The sequence below is a fragment of the Fukomys damarensis genome, unplaced genomic scaffold (assembly GCF_012274545.1).
Source record: "Fukomys damarensis isolate Sample0158 unplaced genomic scaffold, DMR_v1.0_HiC HiC_scaffold_27, whole genome shotgun sequence".
Classification (NCBI taxonomy): Eukaryota; Metazoa; Chordata; class Mammalia; order Rodentia; family Bathyergidae; genus Fukomys; species Fukomys damarensis.
In genome coordinates, this window is record NW_022900939.1 from 39,914,959 (window position 1) to 39,941,886 (window position 26,928).

Here is a 26,928-nt window from a genome sequence, read left to right on the forward strand (position 1 = left end):
AGGGCAGGCTCTTAAGACTTCATCACCCCTTCAAGGTCTCACCTTTCAACACTGTTGCATTAGAGGGTAAAACATGAACTTTCAGGGAAACTTTTGACCTATGATATATGATTAGTATGATAAGGATTACATATAGAGGGCTCTCATGAAACAGACAGAATTCAAGAACTGATGGTCAGTGTAGGATGACAGACAGAAATTCTAAAGAAAAATAAAAAAGAAATGCTAGAGATAAAAACACTATAACAGAAATGAAGAATGCCTTTGATGGACATTCTTTAGTAGACTGGACATGGCTGCCAACAAGCCTCTGGTATTGAGGTGATTTCACCAGAAATTTTCAAAACAGAAAAGCAATTCGGGGAAACTTAACAAGTCATCATCTCAAAATAAAAGGTAAAAAGGGGAATGGGGATTGTCCTGAGTTCAGTCCCTGGTAACACAGACATATAATAAACATTTAAAAAAAATAGTCAGAAAAAAAGAAACTGAAATGCACAGAGAAAAAGCAGTAAAAAAAGCAATACAGAATATTTAAGAACTGTGGGAAAATTAAAAGCATGTAACAGACATGCTCATGGAACACCAGAAAGGAGAGAAAACAAAAGAGGATACATTTATGCTACGAAAACTGAGAATTTTTTCCAAATCGATGTCAGACACCAAACTATAGATCCAGAAACATCACAGAACACCAACCAGATAAATTTCAGAAAATTTACAATTATACACATCATGTTCAAACCATGGAAAGTCTAGAATAAAGGGAAAAAAAGCAGAAAAGTTGGAGGATACCTTACTAGTGGAGGAGGAAAGAGAAGATTTGACCTAATTTCTCAGAAACCATGCTATCAAGAAGAGAATTAAGAATGATAAAAATAAAAGTTTTTATTTTACCTTCACTTGTTCCTTTCCTGATGGTTTTTCTTTCTTTAGATAGATCTGAGTATCTGACCTATAACATTTTTTCTTCTCTGAATAGTTTCTTGTAACATTTGTGCTAGACAAGCAATAAATTCCTCCAAGTTTTCTGTGAAAATCTTTATTTTTTGAAGAATATTTTCACAGGATACAGAATTACAAATTACTTGTATTTTTCTCTCATCATTTAAAATATTTCTATCTTAGTGAACTAGCAAAATATAAGAAAATTTAATATAAACAGAAAAAGTATTACAAAGTCAGAACACAAATCAGTGAGAGTAAATAAAAATCAATAGAATATGATAATATGAATACTACTAAAAAGTAGCTTTTTGAAAGAAATAAAATTTATAGGCCATATATAGGCTAAGAAAAAAGACAAAAATACAAGTTATAAATATCAGAAGTAAAATAGGTGACATAACTAAAGATATCATGGAGAGTAAGAGAATAAAAAGAATTTCATGCACAACTTCATGCCCACAAATTAGATAACTATTTGTAATAGACCAATTCATTAAGAGATACAATTTGCCAAAACTCACAAAAGAAAACACAAATAACGTCATATATCTATCTATATCTACTTATAAGTAGATAGATATGAAATGGAGTCAATAACTAATAACTAATAAGCTTCTAAAACAGAAACCACCACATCTAGAGGGCTTCACTAGTGAATTCCACCAAACATTTAAGGAAAAATTTATATAGACTTTCTACAATATTTTCCAAGTGACACAAAGGGAATACTTCTTAATTCATTTTATGAGGCCAATATTGCATTACTGGCAAAACCAGACCAAGAAATAAAAATAATACTGTATAAAAAGAAAAAATAATAAAAATACTGTATAACAATATCTCTTATGAACATAAATACTACAAAAATCCTTAATGAAATATTACTGGGTAAATTCTAATAATCTATAAAGTGGATTAAAGACTGTGGCTAAATAGTATTTATCTAAGGTATAAAAGGCTGGTTTAACATTCAAAACCAGTTAGTGTAATCCTTTGCTCAGCAAGCTAAAGAAGCAAAATACATTATCATATCAATGGATACAGAAAAAGCATTTGACAAAACTCAACATTTATGCATAATAAAAGCTCTCAGAAAACTAGAATAGTGAAGAACTCCCTCAACTTCGTAGAGAACATCTACAAAAACCCTACAACTAATGTTGTACTTAACGGTGAGGAATGCTGAATCTTCTCCAGGAATAAGATAATGAGGCTGTCTTCTCTCACAACTCCTTTTAAACATCATACTAGAAGTTCTAAATGATGCAATAAAGGAAGAAAGGGGAAATAAAGATAGTTTTGAAAGTGCAAAATAAAAATTTCTGTATGCAAATATGATGTACCAAATCCAAGAGAACTGACAAAAATAAGTCCTGGGGCTAAAATGCAATTATAGCAAGATCATGGTATACAAAGTAAATACATAAGCATTTATTATTTTTTATGTACCATCAGGGAGCAAGTAGAATTTGAAATTCAAAACACAATCCTATTTAAATTAGCTTTCCCAAATAAAAAAAATTAAGTTTAAATTGAATACATTCAAGACCTATACAAAAAAACTACAAAATTCCACTGAAACACACCAAAGAACCAAATAAATGAAAATAGAGGCATTATATATTCATGGATGGAAATACTTAATGTTGTCAAGATATATGTTCTTTCCACTTGATATATAGATTCAATGATAATCCTGGGTAAAATTCCAGAGAGTTATTTTGTGTATTGATGAATTTCTCAAGTATATAGTATATGGGTATGGAAATGAACCAGAGTAGTGAATAGTTGAAGAAGCTGGAAAACTGAAATTACTTGACTTTGAGACATACCAAAAAGTTACAATGATTGCAAGGGGGTGCTATTAGAAAAGATTAAGCAAGTAGATCAAGGAAACAGAAGAAATCGGTCAATTTAAATGTCTGAATTTTAACCAAAGAGGAAAGGCAATACAATGGGGAAAAGATAGTGCTTTCACTAAATGCTGTTGGAACAACTGGATTGCCACGTCACGAAAAAGAAGAGGAAGAAGAGCAGCAACCAGACTTCCTCAGATTAATTCAACAAAAGTCTTAGACCTTAATGTAAAACCAAACAAAACAAAACCCTCCTAAAATATAACAAAGGAGAAAACTTGGATATAGTTACGTTACCACAAACTACAAGAGAAAAGTTCCTTAGCCAGATTTTATTAAAATTAAAAACTTTTCCTTTGCAAAGGACAAAGTCTCACTGTCAATTGTATGAGAAGACAAAACATTTATCCAAATTATACAAAGAGCTCTTAAAATTTCACAGAAGGAAAATGAATACACTAGTTAAAAACTGGGCAAAAGACATAAACAGCCATTTTATTGAAGAAGATACACTGGCGAGAAATAGGCTTATGAAAAGATGCTCAACATTACAGGGGATTTATTATAGACTATGAGATACTACTACACACACCTATTAGAATGATCAAAATCCAACACCCTGATACTACCAAATATCAACAGGAATGTAGAGCAATAGGAACTCTCTTTTACTGCTGGTGGGATTGAAAATGGCACAGCTCTTCAGAAGACAAGTGGGCAGTTTCTTACAAATCCAAACATATTACTACCTTATAATGAAGAGATTGTCATGTGATATCTATTCAAGTTAACTGAAAACTTAAAAATAAAAGTCACATAAAAATCAACACAGGAGCATTTGCAGAAGCATTATTCCTAGTTGCCAAAAATTTGAAGTAATTAATATGTCTTTCAGTGTGTGTACTGATAAACTGCTACCTGCAGGCAATGAAATATTCCACATGGAGGAAACTTAAATGAATACTGCTGAGTGAAAAAGGCAATCTGAAAAAGATACAGGATTCCAAGTACTGTATGTGGTATGGAGAGATTAAAAGTATAAATATTTCCCAGGAGTTGAGGAGTAGTTATGGGGGGGGTCTCTGAAGCCATTGTGTATGATACTATAATGGTGAATGCATTCCATTAGACTTTTGTCAAAACCCATAAAATGTACAATACCAAGAGAGTGCAATTGCAAACCATGAGCTTCGGGTAACAATCTTCTATCGGTGCAGGTTCATCAGTTATGACAAATGCACTGCTCTGGTGCAGAACATTGATTGTGACTAGGGGCAGGAGAATGTGGAAAATGTCTGTACATTCCACTCAGGTTTGCTGTGAATTTAAAACTGCTCTAAACAATAAAATCCCTCTTTGAAAGGGGATGCGTTTGAATAGATATTTCTTCAAAGAAGAAACATAAAATAAACAAATGAAAAGACAGTCAATGTCCACAGTGAGATTGCATTTCATACTTTTTCCACTGCCACTTCTTTATTCCACTCATGGAAATAAAGCAGCCACTCTGGAAAGCACTTTGGCACGGTGTAATTCCTAAAACAATTTAAGCACAGAATTGCCTTATAATTAAACAATTCCACCTCTAGGTGTACAGAGCTCAAAGCAAGGACCCCAAGAGATACTCGTATGTCAATGTCCATTATAGCGTTATTCAAAATAGTCACCAGGTAGAAACAGTCCTCAACAGATGAATGCATAAACAAATGTTACAACCATACAATGAAATTCAGCTATTAAAAGAAATTTAATTCTGGTACAAGCTACCATATGGATCAACCTTGAGAGCATTATGCTGAGTGAGATTAAGCCAGCTGTCGTAGGACAAATATTACAGGATTCCACTCATGAAATTTACCTACAATAGACAAATTCGTAGAGATAGGATGTAGGATGTTACCAGGCGTTGTCTAGAGATGTTGTTTACTAGGTACAGAGTTTCTATTCAAACGTCTTGGGAACAGATTGTGGTGATAGCTGTACAAAATTGTGAATTTACTTTGAATCACTGAATCAAATGCTTCAAATGATTAAAGTTACAAGTTGTTGCTGTATGTATTTTGCCATGATGTGTTAGTCAGCTTTTCATCACTGTGACCAAATGAATGACAAAAAACATAATTTATGACGGGGAAAGGTTTATTTTGGCTCCAATCCTTTTATTTGGCTCCAATTTATTTTGGCTGGCTCCAAAACAGAAGTAGTAGGGGGAAGGATGTGGTGGAGGTCGCTCCCTTCATTGCAACCACGGAGCAAAGAAAGATGGGAAAGGGCAAAGAGGGGTGGGGACTGGGTGAAAGCACCCTTTTCAGTGATACTTCTAATCTCCCCTTTTAAGTAACCCAGATCCTCCAACCAGTTTACCCATCTCCTAACTGCAAATTCATCTGTGAACTCATTAATAGATTAACCCACTGATAAGTTTAGAAACCCCATGGTCTAGTCACCTTCCAAAAACCTCATCCCTGAACACATGAACCCTTGGGGGACATTTTTCATTAGCATAACCATTGTTACAAAAATTTCAAAAGAAAATTGTTGCTTATGTCCATTAGAAAATAAGGGAAAGCTACTTTTCTCCCCATTCTGAAAAGTTTTATGTGGTCTTATTTGATGAAATGGAAAACCTAAGCATGAAATGACACAAAGGAAAGTTTTCTAAGAATTAAAAAAAAAAAACCTTAAAAGATATTTTCACCAACAATTAGCAAATAAGGAAATTTCTAGAAAAAATACCATGAAGTAAATTTTAGTCAAAATTGACTTTTTCTTTTTGTGGAACACCCAAGACCAAAGCTATGATTAAATTATATTGTTTTGCTTTTTCTTAATATGACTCTGTGTAACGAGATGAGTTTATAATCAGTACCACTCAAGAAGCTTTTTAAAAAAGATTTTCCACTGAAAAAAGTTATGACATTTTCAAAATTATTATTCAATGCTCACCTCGTTTATCTGAGAGGTCATATGTTTGGTACAAAATCACTTAATCATGCAAGCAGGATAACTTAATAACTACCCTAAGGCAATATTTTTCACATCGCCACAGGTAGTTTTAAGAATAACTTTGCATAAGTTGAGATGTTATTGTTACATTTTTCTCTCTCCTCATTTCCCTTTTCCCCACAAATATGTAGCCATCTGTCCATATCCTCAATAAGCTGTATGACAAAGTGAAATAACTGGCAAATCTCTATGGTTTTTTGCTTTCCAAAAGCTTAAGCTCTTAGGAAAACTTGGAGCATTTAAAGAAGATGAATAAAGGATGAAGGAATTTGCAGGCATAGAATGTCTCAAAAGAAATCAAAACAAATGAAAGAAGATTAAAGAGATTTCCTCAGTTCGATAGGTAGAGGCAAGAGACAGTTGTGAGTCTGAAGAACAGGGGGAGTGCATCTTCCTTCACAAGCAGTGTTTTGGTGGCGGGAAATCTTTGCAAGAGCCTGTGAGTCCCAGAGGACAACCTCTGGGCCCCTAACAGGAGAGGTTAGGCTGTTTCCATGGCTCCAGCTAGGCTAAGGGTAAAGATAAAGGGCTGGATTCCTGGCTTCCTCCCTGTTTCTTGTCTCTACATGAAACCCCGGACTTGTCTTTAAAAGGAGAGATGCTTCATTATCTACTAGTTCATTACATTGGTAGGTTGGGTCAGATATTAATTTGAATTAGGGAAAATTAAAAAGCGACTTGCACAGATAACTTGGTGGACTGTGATTTATGCTCAACACAAAAGCAAGTTCATGCATGCCCTACTTAATTACAGAGCCGAGTAATTACTGTGGTCGAGAATCTAACAAATTAAACTCCTGCAGTGTGAACGATACTATGTTCGGTAGAAATCTGCGATATGTGGTTGGAATTGTCAGACATTTTCCCGCAGGTTTCAGGGTGGCCATTGGACTTTGTGACAATCATGTCACAATGATACTGGATTTCAGCACAGCTAAAGGTGTATAGCAATAAAGAAATTTTTCCTCTTTCCATTCACGCAACAGATATTTATTTTGTACTTCTGTGTAATAAGCATTTTTCTAGATGTGGGGAAATTTAGCAAATAAAACAGGTAACTATCTCACCCAAGTGGAAACAAAGACAGATAATAAACAACAAATTGTAAAAGTGAATACAGTAGACTGGAATGTGATAAGAGCTGTGTAACTTGAGGATGCGTGTTTGGGTAGATTGTAATTTTAAACAGAACGGCAAGGGGCAGATCCATAAGTAGGAGATGAAGGAGACGGCCAGGTATGAATTTGGAATAGAACACCCTTGGCAGAGGAATCACGGGAACAACAGCCCTGATAGTTGTGTGTCAAGAATATTTGTGGAATTGTGGATATGTCCAGAGGGGAATGAAGTTAAGGACAGCGGGATGATCAGAATCCAGAATCCTGCCCACCCCAAGTGCCTATGTCCTAACCCCGGGAGCCTGTGACTATATCGTGTTACCTGGAAAGGAAATTCAGACCGCAGATGGAATTAAGTTTGCTATTCTCCCAACCTTAAACAGGAGAGAGTGCAGTTCGTTTTGCAGGCAAGCCAAAGTAATCACAAAGATTCTTAAAAGTGAAGGAGAGAAGCAAAAGATGAGATTGGTGTGGTGTGAGGTTGATGTGCAGATTGAGGGAGGAAGCCAGGAACCAAGGCATGAAAGCAACTTCTAAAAGCTGGAAATAGCAAGGAAACAGCCCTGATTGTAGACCAGCGATGCCCGAATCTGTCTTCTACCGTAGCTACAGGAGAAGCGAATATGTGTTGTTCTAAGCCACTGAGATTGTGGTAGTTTGTTACAAAAGCAAAAAGAAAGTTAACGCAGGTACTGAAAAATAATGTGAAAGAAGTAAAGAGGCTGAGGTCTTCAAAGGGTTTGAACTGAGCTTCTACTTTGAGTGAAGAGGGGAAATCACAGCAGGAGTCGCAGAGAAGTGTAATGTGACCTGATAGGTTTCAAAAAGGTTCTTGCGGCTCCTGAATGGAGACCAGTTGTAGGAGGGTAGACTTAGGAGCAGGGAATTCTGTTTTGACAACTGCAACAATCCAGAGAGAAGAAGTCGGTCCATGGCAGTAGGGCAATACTGGAGCAATAGAAAGCAATTAGATTTTATCTTATATTTGGGAGGTGGACTCAATGGATTTAGGTTTGAGGAGAAAAAGAAAAGCCACAGGCAATTCTCAGGTGCTTGGTCTGAGTAATTAGAAGGAGACGCTATTTCCTGAGAGAGGGAAAGTTTCAAGGGCACAAGTTCTAGAGGAACAATCCGGATTTTAATTTTGGACAAGTTGAGTTGGAGATAGTCATTAGGTATTTTGGTGACCCTGTGGCACAGGCAGCTGGATATATCTGTATTAGCGCTCCAAAGAAAGGGAAAGTACTGGATCTATTAGTCACTTTTCCGTCACTGGGACAAAGTACCCAACACCCACAAGTTAAAGGTGAGGAGATTTGTTTTGACTCACGGATTTAGAGGCTCCAAGGCAAAAACAGCAGGGTGGAAGGAAAGCTGCCAGGGAAGAGGGAGGGGAAGAGGAGGTGGAGAAGGAGAGGGAGAGGGAAAGGGAGAGGAGAAGGAAGAGGAGGTAGACAAGGAGAAGGGGGAGGAGGAGAAGGGAGGAGAGGAGAGAAGAGAAGCCAAGTCACCCACAAGGTAAGACTATCCCCTTCCAGGCCAAGCCCCCAGTGACCAACCAGGCTCTACCTCCTAACAGAGCATTCGGCTATGGACTCGCCTACTGGTGATAAAACTGCACCTCTGAACACATGAAATTTGGGGAGGTGATTTAGATCCAAGCAGTAATGAAGGACATATAAATGCTAGATTTACGGGCTCGCAGAAAGCAGATTAGCTCACCAAGGGATTGGAGAGGGTGGCAGAGGAAAGAAAAAAGGATTGGGTCTTTGCTGTTGTGTTTATTCTTGGGTCAGTGAATTTATAGCATTATACAACACTCTGCATCAGAAATTATCATGATGAATAATTCATTTTTTCTTATCCTCAAAAGAAGTTTGCTCAAACTTATGTCAAAATCAGCTTCCCAGATAACTGAGGTGAAATGACAAAAGAAAACTCAAAGGTACCATGTCGATAAGATTTCTCTGACATGAACCCCACTTTCAAAAACTAATAAAAATGGGAAGGGCAAGCTTTTTGATGCTGTGAGAAGTGCCAGTGCACAACATTACTACCAGTGCTACTTTTGATGGCTGCTCTCTCTTTTCCCTCCATGTTTGACTCTTTCCTGTGTATCTTGGCTCTCTGATGCATAAAGTTGGAGTCAGTCTGTTTCGTTAGTGTACACTTATGGAAAGTTTGCCTGGAGAAAAATTGCCGAGGATGGCCAAATTTTCCATTTTTAACAAATTATTTCAGAATGATATTTTAATCATGGAATTTCACTCTTTGACAGGGGCTTAAAGCAAATCCATATTGTATGTATTTTTTTCCTAAGGACAGGTGAAGTTTTCTAGTCCTGGATTATTACTTTAGTTGCTGACATATTAAAGATGGGCTGGGCATGGTGGCTCACGCCTGTAATCCCAGCACTCAGGAGGTTGAGGCAGGAGGATCACTATGAGTTTGTGACCAGCCTGGTCTACATAGTGAGTTCCAGGTAAGTTTCACCTACATAGTGAGACCCTGTCTCAAAACAAAACAAAAAAAGGATGGGAAGTATTGCTTTTTCTGATTTTTTCCTGTTATATCATTTGCATAATTTAGTAATTTTACCCATGAAAAGATGATTAAAATCTTGAAAATATAATAAACTCTTTTTTCTTATTAGTAATCATATTTATAATCATGATGTGAATAAAACTTTTATAAGACAAAATTATAATTCACACATGTAAAGTACTAAAGATTTTCAGTTAAAATAGTCTCCAAATAAAGTGATCTCCAAAACAAATAGTTTATGATTGAAACATAAATTCTGGAATCTCAAATTATTGTAATTATACCTAAGGCATCATAAACGTTTTAAAGAAGGAAGACTTGGGAAATTTCTCTCCTTTACCCAGCTACTTTGATGGGCATGTGAAATATGTTGTGTTCAACCGTGGTCATGGTATTGCTTATAAAACCATCTTTTATTTTATCAGAGCCTAAATATACCTTAATAAGAGATTTGTCAAATATGCTTGGCCTGCTAAAAAAAAATGCTTTAGGGTCGTTAAGATGGAAATGATTAATAGCCACATCTGGCAGTTGTGCTACAATAAAACTTCACTCACAAACAAAAATTTGAATTTCACAGAATTCCTAAGTACCATACAGTGTTATTCTTTTGATTTTCCCCCAACAATTTCAACACATGAAAACTGCTCTTGGCTCACCAGCTGTGCCAAAATGGTGGTGGACTGGTTTGCTCGGCAGGCCGTATTTTTCTTAACCTTGATCCAGTACTGAACGTGAAAATTGGACAAATGGCCTCGTCTCATACACCCTTAACCACTTCTCTAAGCCCAGGTGGCCCTTGATTGGCCTGCTCCCCACTAACTCAGCACCTGTATATGTTGTCATAAGCACTGCTGTCCTTGGAAGAGCAGTCACTTAAGTCGGGCAGACTTGGAAGCAAAATGAGAAGCAGATAAAAAGTAATGCTTTTAGTCTGTGCTTCGGGAAGGAGCTGAAGCTAAAAGCAGTGACTGGATAGTTCTTAGATTTTAAAAATTAACTTTATCGGTACATTTTAGGTGTACACTGTGAGCTCATTCATCATTGGGGATTGGTACCCGTACATGATGTATCTTGGTTCTTGTTTTATCCTATTTTCCTTTCCCTCCCTTCCACTTCTCCACCCCTCCCTATTTACAAAGGTTTTATTTCCAGTTTTTCTTTCTTTTCTCTTATTGTTTCCCCCCCACACACTTCCCCTTCCCCACTGAACCTTTTCTTTCTATTTGACATTATTATCTTTGTATTCTTTTTCTCTCATTGAGTTTATTGGTACATTTTAGGCATACAGTACAGTTATATTCATCATTGGGAACACACACTTCCCCTTCCCCACTGAACCTTTTCTTTCTATTTGACATTATTATCTTTGTATTTTTTTTTCTCTCATTGAGTTTATTGGTACATTTTAGGCATACAGTACAGTTATATTCATCATTGGGATCCTGTACCTTTACATGACAGGTCTTGGTTCTCATTTTTACCCCTTGTCCCTGCCCTCCCTTCACCTCCTCCTCCCCTCCCCATTTATACTTTATTTCCATTTTTTCATTTTCTCATATTTCTTGTTTTCCCTTATTACCCTTCCCCTACCCTTCCCACTTTCCCTACACCTTTAGCCCTTTTCTTCCTATCTCACATTGTCAATTATATCATTAGGATCTTATGTACTATTATAGTTTTTCACACCAGAGAAACTATTCAGTATTTACACATGTGTGACTTATTTATTTCATTTAGGAGTATGGCCTTAATTTAGATCTTGAATTAAATTTTGCTGGTATATAGTTGATTTTTAAAAATTTAATGCAAGATTTTAAAAACATCTTGGTAAAATATCATTTTAGTCCAAGATTCCTATCCATTATGTCCTAATTTCAGATTTTACTACTGCACTTGTTAGCCATTCTCCCAATTCTGCTACATACAGTTGTGCAAAGGCTTGCATGTTTACCTTCAATTACTTTGTTAATCAAACATTAAATAGAGCAAAGCCAAAATATAGTCACCTGGGTCCTCTCTGCGTACTATAATCGCGTCCATAACTTATTTGCATGCATTTACAATGTATCCATAAGAAAGTTTATTTAATGCCCTAAATACATTATATTTTAGGTTTTTTTAAGGACATTTTTAAGGTTTATTTGGTTGACATTATTTGTTCTTAGAAGCTTCGTTTTATTTCTGCTGAACTCAGTTTACCAGTTTTCACTAGATATGTGCCTAATGCGCATTTCCAGAATGTCACTGAGAATTTATGTTAAACCAGTATTGTTTACAGACCGGATCTACTGTCTTTCCAAATTTTGAAAACTCAGAAGTTTCTTCAGCTCTCATGTTCTTCCACTTCTGCCCTGATCCACGGTCCGATGAATGATTAGCAAGGCATGTTTTTGTCCTTAAAAGAAATCAGCTCATGCAATCCCTAATTTTTCACCTTCTGCCTATAAATCTTAATATTTGTTTTTGGTCCTAGTCAAACTGCCTCTTTCTTTTCCAGCCTCTGCAAAACCACCTCCTCCAATACCTAGGGTGATCTCAAATTTAAAATGTCAGCATCTTTAAATTTTTAAACACTTACCTTTTCTCCTTTGCATGCCACGTCAAATGTAATTTAGAATCTACAAAGAAAAGCTTCTCATTTTATTGGAATTGCAATAACATTTTAGGAAAATCCAGACTTTGTTGCTGGTAGCAGAGATGGCTCTCCGCTGTCTATGTGATCTTTGGGATAATGTCTCTAAATCCCATAGTGTGAAGCTTCAGTCACACTTCATTCCGAGCTCAGGATGTTGGCATGCACTGCCTTTGTAAACATCAGCCTCTCTGCCCTGCAGCTGTGAGTAGCTGAAGTTACTGACCTGGCTCCTGAGACTCCTTGGTTCCTGTGACTCAGGGAAGTGACCAAAATAGAGACAAAAATCTTTAGTCGTGAAGACCAATCTCAATGGGCAGAGTCTCAAAGGTTTGTAATATTCAAGACCAAGACATGTTCCACCCTTTGAAACAGGATCACACTTCCTTTCTCAATGTACTCTGGGCATTGTACACGAGTAAACTCTGGGTTATACCACGTAGGAGCAGCCTTCCAATATTTATCAGTGGTATCAGTCTTGAAAGTTATCTATGTTGTCCTTTTCACTAATAATCTTTATTTCCAACACTTTACCCACCCTCTGTTTTTTAGAAGTACATCATGTTAATATCTCTAAGCTACCACATTATTTCTGAAATATACATTCTAATAGTATGTTAGTTTCTATTAGGCAAATAGCCCTTCACTTGCTATGTTCTGAGCACTCAAATTACAGTTCCTTGAGTTAAGTTTCGGTCATGAATCAACATGTGGAGCAGATTCTGATCATCTTTCTTATGTGGGAAGCCACTCTTCTTCTTTTGCTTCTGCTGCTACTCTTTCCTTATTGAAAATTTCAAGTGTGTGATATGTCTAACCAATTTTTTGTAGGTAACCTATTGTCTGTAAGAATGAGAGCAGAGGAATGGTGAGGTCCAGCTTTACTCACTGTTCTATCTGCAGTGACAGAACAGAGCCTTGTACACAGTGGACAGTGAATAAATAGATGTTCAGTGAACAAGTGACTGAATTGGAGACCTGTGACAGGAAGTTAAACTGCACCTTTTGTGCTGGGAAAGAATGCTCACAGCAAACAATCTCTGTTTTAAGTGCTCGGTTTCAAACTGTCCTGGGAGAGATGAAATATAGTGACGCATATCTAAATTTCTGGCCAGCTCAGTTCTTCACCAAGCAAATACTTGTGTCCTTTCCTCCTTCCTATCTCAATCCATGTGGATCCTTCCAGGGAAACGTACACTGAGACAACACCCCTTGCACAGCATCCTGACACGATAAAGCCCAAGGGTCCTCAGGCGTGTGAGCATGGGCTCAGAGGCTGAGGTAGTCAGTGAGTAATAAGTTGTTCCACATGAGTTAGCTGAAGATATGCTGTCCCCAAGGATCTGTACTTAAAGAAGAGTGAAGAATTCTGCTTCCATTTAGAATATACAAAATATTGAGAAAATATTGCTTGTACTCAGGTAAGTTTCAAAATCATTTAGTTTTTTTATTCTCTTGCTTTTTCTTTTTTTGAGCTGAAGTCAGATAAACTGAATTCCAAAGAAACTTCCAGAAGAAATGCCACACATAAACTCTTTTATCATTAACAGAGCATAGAAGGAAAATATGAATAAGAGAAGATAAGAAAACAATTGAAATATTAGCAATTCTTAAAGACCGAATGTAGGCTAGTGTGATACTTTGTCATGTTCAGTGTGCCTGACAAATGGGCGTTCTAACCCTTTTTCATCTATTTTTTACACTTGGCACGAATTTAAAACAAAGAATGGGTTCAGGAGAGAAAGACCTGAGAAACCATCATACATTATTGTTCAGGTGTGTAGGGCCTGGCAATAGTTGGCAGAGAGCAGCAGTATTAACTGGAGATGTCCATCCATCAGGCAGGAACATAAGACTTGATGACCTCTGTCCCTGACTCTTCACTGGCAGAAGCCTGAAGATGTCTGCCCCTTGGGGAGAGGCAGAAAGTCTCCCACATTTTGACTCCTGTTAGAGGTTGGCTAGGCTAGAAAAAAAAGAAGCCTTGCCTTTGCCACTGTGCACTGACATTAGGCAAAAGCCATATGCTTTACTATTGGGGAAAGGGTAGAATGTTAGCTTATACTAAAGACCCCCCACGTGATATGATAGAATTTGTCACCATGGGAAACCAACAGAAAACTAAACCCCAAACCAGGCAAGAGGGTGGGCTGCTACATGTACAGGGTCTGAACACCAAGGATGCCCTATCCATGAAGTTCAGGTATGGAGTAGATGCTGAAGGAAGAGAATCAAGAAACTCCACTCTGTCCACAGAGTCTTGCCCTGAATAACCCATTAGCAATTTTCTGCAGAGAAGTAGAGAGAGCTTGGAGAGGGCCCTGTTTCACTGGCACAAGTACTCGGGCCCTGCTGACATCTAAAAGCAGAGGAGAAACACTGAGCAACATGCTGTGGTAATTCGGGACCCATTCAGAGCTCAAGAAATCAACAATTTACCACTGGAAGACCAGGAAGATGATGATACACTGAGGGCAACTATGACAATAAGTCAACCTGATTTAAACAGATGGACACAACTCTCCACACTGAAGAGTGTAAAGAACATACCCATTTGGAGCTTACAGACAATTTCCTCAGGCTTTAACATATCACACACACTATGGGTCATTCAATTAAATATAATAAGGCACAAATGTAAGGAGAAAGGACTAATTCTGAAACTATCAGGAAGTCAATAGAATCAGACGCAGAGGCAAGCCTGACGCGGGAAATATTTAAAATAGAATTCATACTAACATACTAAAGAATTACCTGAATCCACGTGTGTTGACTCAGATTGGTAATTCTAGCAATTAGAAACCTAAGGCAGGAGAATTGCCTCAGCCTGGGCTACATAGTAAATTCAAGGCAAGCCTGAACTACATAGAAAGATCCTGTCTCAAAAAGTCAAGAGATAGAAAGAAAGAACCTACTGAAAAAAGGTGAAAAATAAGATGAACAATGAGAAGTTTTAGCAAAGAAATAGAAGGATCAAATGAAACTCAGGAAAAACGTAACAGAAATAAGAAAATGCTAAGGCTGGTGATTTAGCTCAGTAGTTCTGCCGCCTGCCTTGCAAGCGCAAGGACCCAAGTTCAATCCCCGGTACAAAGAAAAAAAAATGCTTGATGAGTTTATTGACAGACTGAATACAATGTAGAAAAAAAAAACTCGTGAGCTTGAAGATAACCCAATGAAATGATTCCAAGTAGAATAAAAATAGGAATTAAAGTTGGAAAAAAATAACAATTCACTCCAGAGCTGAAAGGCAATATCAATAAATTAACATACATACAAACACAGTCCTAGAAGAAAAGAGAATTAGAAGTGGCAAAACAAATAGCTAAAGAAATAATGTATGAGAATTTCCCATAATTTATAAAAGATGACAAACTGCAAATCCAAACATTTCATAGAATCCAGAGAAAAACAGAAATAAAAGCTCAATCAGGTACATCATCATAATCAAACTGCTGAAAACCCAAGATAAAACAAAAATACCAAAGACACCCAGAAAAATTTAAATTATGTATGACGGGACAGTGATACAAGATCCACTTCTAGAGGTTATACAATAAACAATGGGGCACCATTGCTAAATTGCTGATAGAAAAATAACTCACCAACCTTAAATTTCAGGTCCAGAAAAAATCAATTTCAAAAATGAAATGAAGATTGAGAGAGGCAAAATGTGAATTTATTGCCAGAAGACATAGACAACAAGAAATATGTTCAGAAAGAAGGAAAATAACTACAAATGTAAGTCTGGATCTATTCCAAGAAATGAAAAAATTAGAACACTTAAAATTGAAAATGAACTACACTTTGCATTAAACCACTTGAAAAGGTCATTGAGCTCTGAAGCAAAAAACTTAACAAGGTATTGTGAAGTTTATAGAATTTTTACAGGTAAATATATGATAAACTTTGTACAAAGGAAGAGAAAGAGAGAGAGGTAAGCATGCTCTTATAAGTTCTTCATGCTATACGAAGACTGGCACAGCATCAGGTGTATAATAATAAGTGAAATAAAAATGTATTAAACCATAAACCAACCAGTAAAAAAGCAAAGTATAGCTAAGAGCCTATACATTACATAAAATAAATTATGAACATAATTCAAAAGAAGGCAAGAAAAGAGAAAAAAGGAACAAAGAACAGTTAGATCAAGTAGAAAAATGACATCACAGCAATAACTTTAAATCAAATCATACAAACAAATCAAAGCATACAAACTTTACATTAACTATAAATGGTTTCAATGTGCCAGCTAGAAGGCAAAGAATACCAGATCTAATGGATGTGCAAGATGAACTTACAGACTGTCTATAAGAAACCTACTTTAAAGATGTGAAAATCTATAATAGTACATATGATCCTAATGAGATAATTGACCATGTGAAATACGAAGAAAAGGGCTAAAGGTTCAGGGAAAGTGGGAAGGGTAGGGGAAAGGTAATAAGGGAAAATAAAAAAATATGAGAAAATGAAAAAATGGAAATAAAGTGTTTGTAAATGGGGAGGAGAAGAGGGGGTAGAGGGAGGGCACAGACAAAGGGAAAAAATGAGAACCAAGACCTGTCATATAGAGGTACATGATGAATGTAACTGTACTGTATACCTAAAATGTACCAATAAACTCAATAAAAGAAAAAAAAAAGGATGTCAGTAGATGGAGAGAAAAGGAATTTAAAAAGATATAACACGTAAACCTAGTCAGAAGAAATTTGGGAAGGCTTTTACCATGCAATGAAATAGATTTGGAGAAAGAATTTGAAGAGAGGCAAACAGATTTCTACAATGAGAAAAGGGTGAAGACAGGAAGGAAAATAGTTCTACGTTTGCATTCACTTAATAGAACTTCAAAATACAGGGAGCAAACACACCTAAACATGGGAAAAGGAATGGACAAAGGTATTGTTGTAATAAGATATTTCAACAACTCATTTGATAATTTATAGAACAATAAACAAAAAATGGGAATGGATACAGAAAATAAGAACAATACTATCAGCTAACAATGAGGGAATTGATGTTTATGGAACTCTGTGATCCACACTTATACACTCAAAATATACTTGAAGTGTGATAATAGTTACTGCAGCAGATGATACATGATAATAGTTACTGAGTAAATCATACTATATGCAGTGTACATAATAATAGTTACTATGGCAGGTTATTTTCTGGTCCATTAAAGAAATCTCAATAAAAGTATATGGACTAAAATTACACATGTTGTCTCTAAGTACACCGGAATTAAACTGGAAAAATGAAAATTTTCAAATACACATGTTTAAATAGCAAATAAGTATAAAACACAAACTAATAGGAGAATAAAATACATTTTGTTATGGGTGAACAGGAAAACATAACATATCAAAATGTGTGGAGTGTAACTAAAACTTACAGGGAAATGTATATCATAAAATGCATGTATTAAAAAGCAAGATAAGCCTCAAGTAAATGCCCTGATCTTTCACCTTACAAATTGGAGGGGTGGGTGTTATACCTTGAAACTAGATGTCCCCTTGAAGCCTATGTGGCACAGGTGGGGCTTTTTCAGGTGGCTGGATCTGGGTGTGTGATGCTGGGATTGAGGGTGTGTGATTACTAAATTAGTTTACTGATTGGCTTAACACAATTCTGGGGTGGATATTGGAAAGGCCCCCCTGATTGTGGGTGGTATTACCCACAACGTGAGTAGCCTAAAAAAGATGAAAGAGAAGGGCAAGCTGCTGCTGCTGCTCTGGCTGCTTGTTGCTTGTTGCTTCCTGCCTGCCATACCATGAACTGTTTCTTCTCTGCATTGCCCCTCTAACGTGCCACCCTTCTTTGGAGTCAGCTGACTGTAGACTGCCACCTCTACAAACTGTGAGCTGAAATAAACCTTTTCTTCTGTGGGTTTTGAATATTTTGTCCACAATGAGAAAAAGTAACCATGATAGTGAGTGAAGAGGAATGGAAAAACGATTGTTTTCTGTGTCTCCTTCCTTTCTCTTCCACCACGATGAGCTGGAGGCGCCGCTCTTGGTGAGGCCCATCCTACCCTGAATGAGCAGACAGGGAGCTCCAATACAACCTTTGTGTGTCTTGCCTCTTCCCCTTTCTCTGACATCTCTCCAACATCACAGCCCAAGGCCTGCCTCAACTCCCCCCCAATCTAGTCCACACTCAGTGTTATAAAATTGTTTTATGGAGCAAAAAAGAAAAGATTAAAGTCATATAATTCATGGTTAACAACTTGCCTTCAAAAAAACTTCTGTCCAGGTGGCTTAATTGGCAAATTATACAAACATATAAGGAAGAAATGATAGCCCAATTGTACATAAGCTCTTTCAGAGTTTAAATTGAAGAGATAGAATGTTTTCCAATGCATTTTTTTGAGTTCAGAGAACTATACTTATACAAAACAAAAGAGACAACTTACACAAAATAAAGCAGCAAGCACCATTATCCGGAACACAGACATAAACATTTTTAGCACAGTGTCAGCAAATTGATTGCAATAATAGTAAACGAATACTACACAATGAAATATATGATGTTTATCTCAGAAATACAAAATGAGATCAACATTCTAAAATGCAACAAGGTAATTCACCACATCAACAAACTGAAAATATAGTGAGGGGTATGAAACCTCTCATCCAATCCAGAAGAAACATTTGAGAGCATTCAACATTTAACTATGGTTGCTAATAGCAAGCTAGTAATGAAGAAAACTTATGCAAGTAATTAAAGTAGTAAAAACATACAGTCCATATTATACTAAATGACAGTAGATTATACACTTTCAAATATTTTTAAAGTTCAACATTGAAATTCTAAAGGTTGTGTCATAAAGACTCTAGGTTCAGTCATAAGAAAAAGTAAGACAAAACATACAGATGGGAAAGGAAGAAGTATATATAAAATAACTTTTAAAAGCTACAAAAAGCTCCCAAAACTGCGACTTTTAGCAAGATTATACATGCAATGCTACCATATCAGATCAAATGGATTTGTAATTTTTTATCAATTTTTATCACACATTTTATTTTATTTTTAATGTTTAGTTCTTATTTGTATATGTTTGCAGTACGTAATGATGACACATTATACATCTTAAATTATTTTTTCATCCCCCGGCCCCATATGTCTCTTGGTCCTCTTCCAATTTGCAAAAATCTATCTCCATATTTCCTGTCATCTATTTTATTTTCCTCTTTATATTTCAGATTTCTCAAAAAGAGAGATCATGTGATATTTGTGCTTGTGTATCTGATTTATTTCACTTGACATTATGGGCTCAAGATGATCCATTTTCCTACAGATGTCTCCAGTTTATTCTTATGGCAGAATACTACTTCATGATGTCCAAATATCACATTTTCTTTATCCAGTCATCGGTTGAAGAACATAGGTTCCTTCCAAGATTTAGCTGTTCTGAATTGTGTTGCTATAAACATGGGTGTGCATGGATCATTGTAACATGAAGAATTCAGCTCTTTTGAGAAGACAACTAAAAGGGAAATAGCTGGATGCAACGGAATCTCTAGTTTTAGATTTTTGAGGAAACTTCATACTGATTCCATAGTGATTGTACTAATTTACATTCCCACAAAAAATGTGGATGGGCTTCTTTTCCCCCTTCAGCCTTGCCAGCCTTTGTTATTTGATTTCTTAATGACAGTCATTTATTCTGGGGGTAAAATCAAATCTCAGGGTAGTCTTAATTTTCATTTCTCTAATGGCCAGTGGAACATATTTTCATGTATTTATTGGCCATTTGCACTTATTCTTCTGAGAAGTATCTATTCATTTTAGTAGCTCATTTTTTTGATTGGGTCTTTTATTTTGGGGGGGCTAATTATTCAGTTCATTATATATTCTAGACATTAGTCCTGTCTCTGAAACATCTGGAAATGCGTTTTTCCATTCTGTAGGCCATCTCTTCACTTTGTGCGTGGTTTCTTTTGCTGTGTAGAAGCTTTCAAATTTGATATGATGCTGTTTGCTGATTCTTGATATTGTGTCTTGTGCAATTAGGTTTCTGTACAGAGATCCCTGCTTATACTTATGTCTTCAAGAATTTTACCTATTTTCCAGCAGGTGAAATGCTTTTCTTTGAACATTTAGATGTTTGATACTTTTTATTTTAGTTTAGTACCTAGTAAAATAAATGGATCTAGATCCAGTCTTGAGCATGTAGATAGCCATTTTTCTCAGGACTATTATTTTATTTTTTTCATTAAATGCATTGGTACTTCTTAGGTATACAGTATAGTTACCTCCATCATTGGGATATTTTTTTTTCTCATTGAGTTTATTGGTACTTTTTAAGTATACAGTACACTTACATTCATCATTGGGATCTTTTACCTTTACGTGACAAATTCTGGTTCTTATTTTTCCCCAATAGCCCTGCTCTCCCTTCACCCCCTTCACCCTCCTCTATTTCCAAAGACTTTGATCCATTTTTTATTTTCTCATATTTTTTCTTTTCCCTTATTTCCTTTCCCCTATCCTTCCCATTCTTCTGTACCTTTAGCTCCATTTTTTCCTATTTCACATTGTCAATTATACAATTTGGTTCTTATTTACACTTTTAGTTTTTCACACCAGAGAAACTATTGGTATTTATACATGTGTGTCTTATATATTTCACTTAAGAGTACGGCCTCAATATGCATCCATTTTCCTATGAATGACTCTAGTTTCTCATTATTTATGCCTGAGTAGTACTCCATTTTATAGAAAAACCACACTTTCTTTATCCAGTCTCCAGTTAATGGGCAATTGGGCTGTTTCCAAGTTTTAGCTATTATAAACTATCAGCACTATTTATTAAAGAGGCTCTCTTCCCTTCAGTGTATGCTTTTAGTTCCTTCATCAAAGATCAGAAGGCTGAATGTGCCTGGGGTTGTTTCTAGATTCTCTACTCTGTTCTATTGATCCATGTCAGTTTTTGTGCCAGGACCAGGCTGATTTTTATCACTGTGGCTTTGTAGTATAACTTGAAGTTCATGATTGTGAAGCCTCCTGCTTTACTCTTGTTACACAGGATTGCTTTTGCTATTCTGGGTTTCTTCTGGGTCCATATGAATTTTAGGATTCTTCTATACTCCTTTGAGGAGTAGTGTTGGCATTTTGTTTGGGATTGCATTAAATCTGTATGTCAATTTTGGGAGTATGGCTGCTTTGACTTCTACTGGTTCTATCTATCTAGAAAGAAGGAATGTCTTTCCCTTTTGTCCTTCAACTTCCCTCTTCAGGGTACTGTCGTTTTCATTGTAGAGGTCTTTCACTATCTTCATTAGGTTGATTCCTAAGAATTTAATTTTTTTTCATGCTACTATGAATAATTTGTTTTCCTCATCTTTCTCACTGAGTTCACTGTCAATACACAAGAATCCTATTGATTTTTGTGTGTTGGTTTTACATCCTACTACTCTTCTGAAATTGGTTATTAATTCTAGGACTCTTTAGGTGAAATTTTTGGTCTTCTATGTAGAGGATCATGTTGTCTATAAATAATGACTTTTTCCTTTCTTATATATATCCCTTTTATTTCTTTTTATTGCCTGCTTGTTCTGGCTAAAGTTTTGAGCACTTTGTTGAACAGGAATAGTGATAGTTGACAATACTGTCTTGTTCCTGTTTTATGGGAAATATTTTCAGTTTTTCCTCATTTAATATGATATTGGCAGTAGTTTTTCCATAAGTGGCTTTTATCCTGTTGAGATGTAGTCATTCTATAACTTCAGAGTTGTTTTTATCATAAAAAATGCATGGGATAATTTTGATTGTTTTGTATTTACTTGAGCATGCTTTATTGGCTAGTATGTGGTCTATTTTGCAGAAAGTTCCATAGCTGGCTGAGAAGAATGTTTACTTTGTTGTTGCTGGTAGAATATTCTGTATATATCTACTAAGTCCATTTGTTGGAACATTTGGTTTAATACTGGTATTTCTTTGATTTTTTTGTCTAATTGGTTTGTCTATTTATAACAGTGGGGTAATGAGGTCCCCTGCTCCACTTGTGTTAATGTTTATCTGATCTTGCATGTTCAGTAATGTTTGTTTTATGAAGCTGGGTGCACCAGTGCCTATAATCTTATAATTGTCTCTTCCTGTTAAATTGTTCTTGTACCAATAATTTGTACTGACCTTTGTCTCCTGATCAATTTTGATTTAAAGTCCACTTTGTCTTAAAATCAGATAGCTGTTCCTGCTTGTTTTCTGGTTATTGTTGCATGAAGTATTGTTTTCCATAGTTTGATTTTTAGTCCAAGGATTTCTTTTGAGTTAAATGTGTTTCTTGTATACAGCATACTGTTGGATTTTTATTTCTTAACCCATCCTGTCAATCTGTATATTTTTATTGGGGAATTGAGACCATTCACATTGAAAGTTACTACTAAAAATTATTGACTTATTCCTGACATTACAATATTTTCCTGTTGCTGATTCCCTTTTTTCCACGTCTACTTAACTGCTCTCCTTGCTGGGTGTACTCATCCTATTAGACGTTTTGGCAGTGTTTGCATCATTGTCTCATGATGGGATGCCCTTGAAAAGTTTTTAGAGAGCTGATTTGGTGGTGATGGATTGTTTTTTACAGTGTTCTTTGTCAAGGAAAGACCTTATATCTCCATTAATTTTGAAAGACAATTTTGCAGGATATATCATTCTGGATTGGAAATTTTTCCTTTTATGGCTTGAAATACTTCACTAAAAGCTCTTGGAGTTTGTGTTGAGAAGTCTGTTGTTTCTAATGGAATCACCTTTATAGCAATTCATCACTTTTCTTTAACTGCTTTTAAGATTCTGCTCCTTCCTGAAACTTCCAAAATTTGGACCATGATGTGCCTTCAATTGCAGTGTTTTGGGGTTCTAGGTGCCTTACCTATCTGTATGTTAAATTGTTTTCCTTCAGGAACGTTTCCCACTATTATTTCTGTAAACAGGTTTTTTTATGCCATATGTGCTGTCTTCGGATTTTTCGCTAATTCACATTAATCTTAGATTATTCTTCTTGTGTTGTCTAGCAGCTTTTGGATCTATTTGTCATGCTCTCTCTTTTTTAAAAGTATCTCTGAATAATTGGTCACTCACATCAGCCCTATCTCCCAGTTCTGACACTGTCATCACACTGGTTACTTCTGCTGTCCATACATTCAATATAATTTTTAGAATCCAGGATTTCTTTTTGGAAACTGTTCATGGACTCTTTCTCTAAATTCATCGTTCATGTTTTGTATCATTTTGGTGAGTTCAGCCAGATTTCTATAAGTGCCTTCTGGTCATTTTGTTTATTGTGTCCATTTTCTCTTCAGTTATATCTTCATTGTGTTCTCTCACCACATTGTTGATGTGGTTTTTATTTCCTCTTTTATCACTTCAAACAATTGAGCTCTGTGCCTGTGATTTGATTTCTTCCCTGTTAATGCCCCATCTATCAGCTTTGGAGGATTTGGGAGTTTTAGAGACATTTTGTTGCCTTGTCTTCTTACGTTTGTGTGTATGTGCGTGTGTGTGTATGTATGCACACGTACACTGAGCTTCACATGTTGATTATAGTGCAAGACTTTGTTATTGGTATGGAGGCCTTTTAGTGTCTGCTTCTCAGCAATGCACTGCATGGCTGACTATAGGCCTTTGTCTCTGTCCCAAGATCCAGCCTCTTCTGTTTATTTGGGAATGGAGGATGCAGTGTAATTGGCCCGGCTCTTAGTTTTCCAGTAATGGTGCACAATATCGTTAATGACACAAAGTCAGTCCCAGTATGGCATACAGAGAAAATTAATTAATAGCAGCAACTATTCCACTTTGGCAATAACAATAATATCAGCAACAATAATAGCATCAAGGAAAAAGGGGATACCCTAAGAACCAATAATGTACCACCCTTCACCATAGAAAAATGCATCAATAATTATTGTATAAACAGTAGGACAAACCAACAACACAAAGTAAATATCTACTAAATGCAACAATTATATCTTCTATTATGGCTTATATCTAGATGCTCCCCTTTCCCCCAAAGCTGCGTGAATTCATAGGCTTGGCTTTTGGGAGTTGGCTAGGTTATAGGCTATGTGATACTGGGATTAAGGGTGTGCAGCACTGGATTAGTCCACTAACTGGTTTATCAGAGTTCTGGGTGTGGATGACGGGAAGACGCACCCTGCCTGTGGGTGAAACCACCCAAAGGCTTGCAACCTCAATGTTGTAACAGAGAAGGGGAGGCTTGCTGCCGGCTGCTGGCTGCTTCCTGGCTCCTGTCTACTTTGCCATGGACTTCTTGTCCTTTGCCTTGCCCTTCTACCATGTCACCCTTCCTTGGAGCAGCTGACTATGAACTGAAACCTTACAGACTGTGAGCTACAATAAATCTTTCGTCCTTTAACCTATGGGTGTCAGGTATTTTTTCTCAGCAATGAGAAAAGTAACCAAGATAACTCCTTTAACAATAAAGCCGTATTCAACAGAAATAGCACAGAATTTACTATCTAAAGATTAATAGAGCTTACTGGTTATACTAGTAGAGATACCAGGAGAAATCGGAGAATGAAAAAGGTAAAATTTGAGAAGTTAACGAGAGATGAGAAGGATAAAAAAGTGATACAAGGGATCCTCTTGCAGAGTAAAAAGAAATTAATAGAATTAGATAAAAGTATTAGAAAAGAAAAATGAGAAGAAAGAAAAAACCAAGAGCAAAATAAAGGGGAAAATAAAAAGGAAATATAAAAGGAATAAGAATGGAGAAAAACCCAAACCCCCAAAAATCAAATGAAGAGGTCCTACAACATCTCCTTTCTCTGTTCCCTGTACCTTTCAGAATGGTTCCCAGTTAGACTTTCCAATATGGCAGGCACTGCACTAGATTCCTTCTCCAACCTTAGCCTGCCATGAAGAAGTCCCTTTCTCGGTGGAACCTCACTCCATTTCTGAAGTTTACAATAGCTGTGGACTTTTCTTGAGGCCCATACAGATTGCTGATCTATAATTCCTCTTTATTTCTGCCAACTCTCCAGGCTCCGCTTCTTCCCCTGGGCACTGGCCTTGCTCACAATCAGATTGGCAGTTGGTCTCTGCTGCCCCATGCCAGGGAAAAGAAAAAGAAGCAGGTCAGAGTTAGCAGGTAGCTGTGCCTGGATGCAGAATCCACAGTTGTGCAGCTGGTTGATGGAAAGATGTGTGGCTCTGTCCACAGGGTGTGACTCTGCCTTGGTTTTCTAAATATAAGTGATGGCATTTGCTTTTATCTTTTATTGCTTCTCTATTGATTTTTAGAAGTTCATTTATTTAAAGATTTTGTCCTAAATAATTATTTTCTCTGATTTTCCTTTAGGTTTTGTGTTACTTTCTTAATTTGAACACTTCAAATACTTATTTTATTTCTCTGATTTTTTTTTTCCAGTACCAGGGATCAAAATCAGAACCTTGTGCTTGCAAGGCAGGTGCAGTGCCACTGAACTAAATCCCTGGTCCTTTCAAATACTTATTTTAAAGTTTTCTGTTATACAACTTTAAGAATATCAATTTTCACCTGGCACTCTAGCAACCACCTATAATCCCAGTTACTCAGGAAACAGAAGCAGAAGGAGGGAAAGTTGAAGGCCAGTCTGGGCAACTTGACTACATTCTATGTCCGATCAGAAAGAGCGAGGGAGTAGGTTACAAGTGGTGTGTAGGTAGAGTGGTGGCCTACTGTGTAGAAGGCTCGGGATTCAATTACTATCAATGAAAAAATATTTGTTTCAGTTTTGTTTATGGGGATAGCATACATATTAATGTTAAATGTTTGCCCGGGATTTAGCTCAGTGGTTCCGCCTCCTGCCTCCCAAGCAGAAGGTCTGCAATTCGACCCCTGGTACTGAAAATAAATAAATAAATAAAAAGCTTTCCTCTCACAAAGTTTTAACTAGTCTGAAGTTTTTGTTTATTTGTAAAACCCCTTTTTTGTGGTTGTTTTATAGATTGTTGTTGTTAAGGTTATTATGCGTCTTTGAAATACTTTTACAAGTTACAATAGCAGACCACATAAAATTGCTGGTATTTGTTGATTTTTATCTATAAAAATGATTATTTTATATGATTCAGTGTACTGTGTGGTCGATTTTGGGGTGTGCATCATGGAATAACAAAAACATGCAAGGGCTGGGGATTTAGCTCAGTGGCCCTGCACCTGTTTTGCAAGTGCAAGGTACAGAGCTCAGTCCTGAGCTTGATCCCCAGTACCAGAAAAAACATTTTTTTATAGATACACACACATATGCCTCTATATCTATATTCATATAAATACAAATCAACTTGTTTTCTGAATAATTGAATCCTTCCTTTGCTTTAATTTTATTTACTAATTTTTCAATTCCATAAAACGTAGGTTAAAATCTAGCAACATCGTTTTATTTGTACAAATGGTAGATCTCAGTGTATGTGTAGAACGTGCTTTATTCATTAAATTAACATGCTGCTAATAATAATAAACATAAAGTATTATTATGTATCTTATAATCTTGCGACGCTCTTGATGGTCAGGCAGATTCGCCGACTCACCTGTTGGGTGCCAGTTACATGCCGCTTGCTCAGTGCAGCAGTACGAAGTCGCCACAAAAGCACGGACAGAGCCTGTGCACGGCCGTACCGCACGGCCTGCGTCAGTGGCTCGTATCGCCGCCCCCTCTACAAGGTGCCCCAGTGACCAACACCAGAGACAGACAGTGGTGAGTCTCCCATGGTTCACCACACTCTGATGGAATGAGCTACTCCCAGACCCCTTACTGACATCGGTAGATTTCATGGAATCCTTTTCATCATAGAGGAGGCTGAAGTTCATCTTCAGATCCAT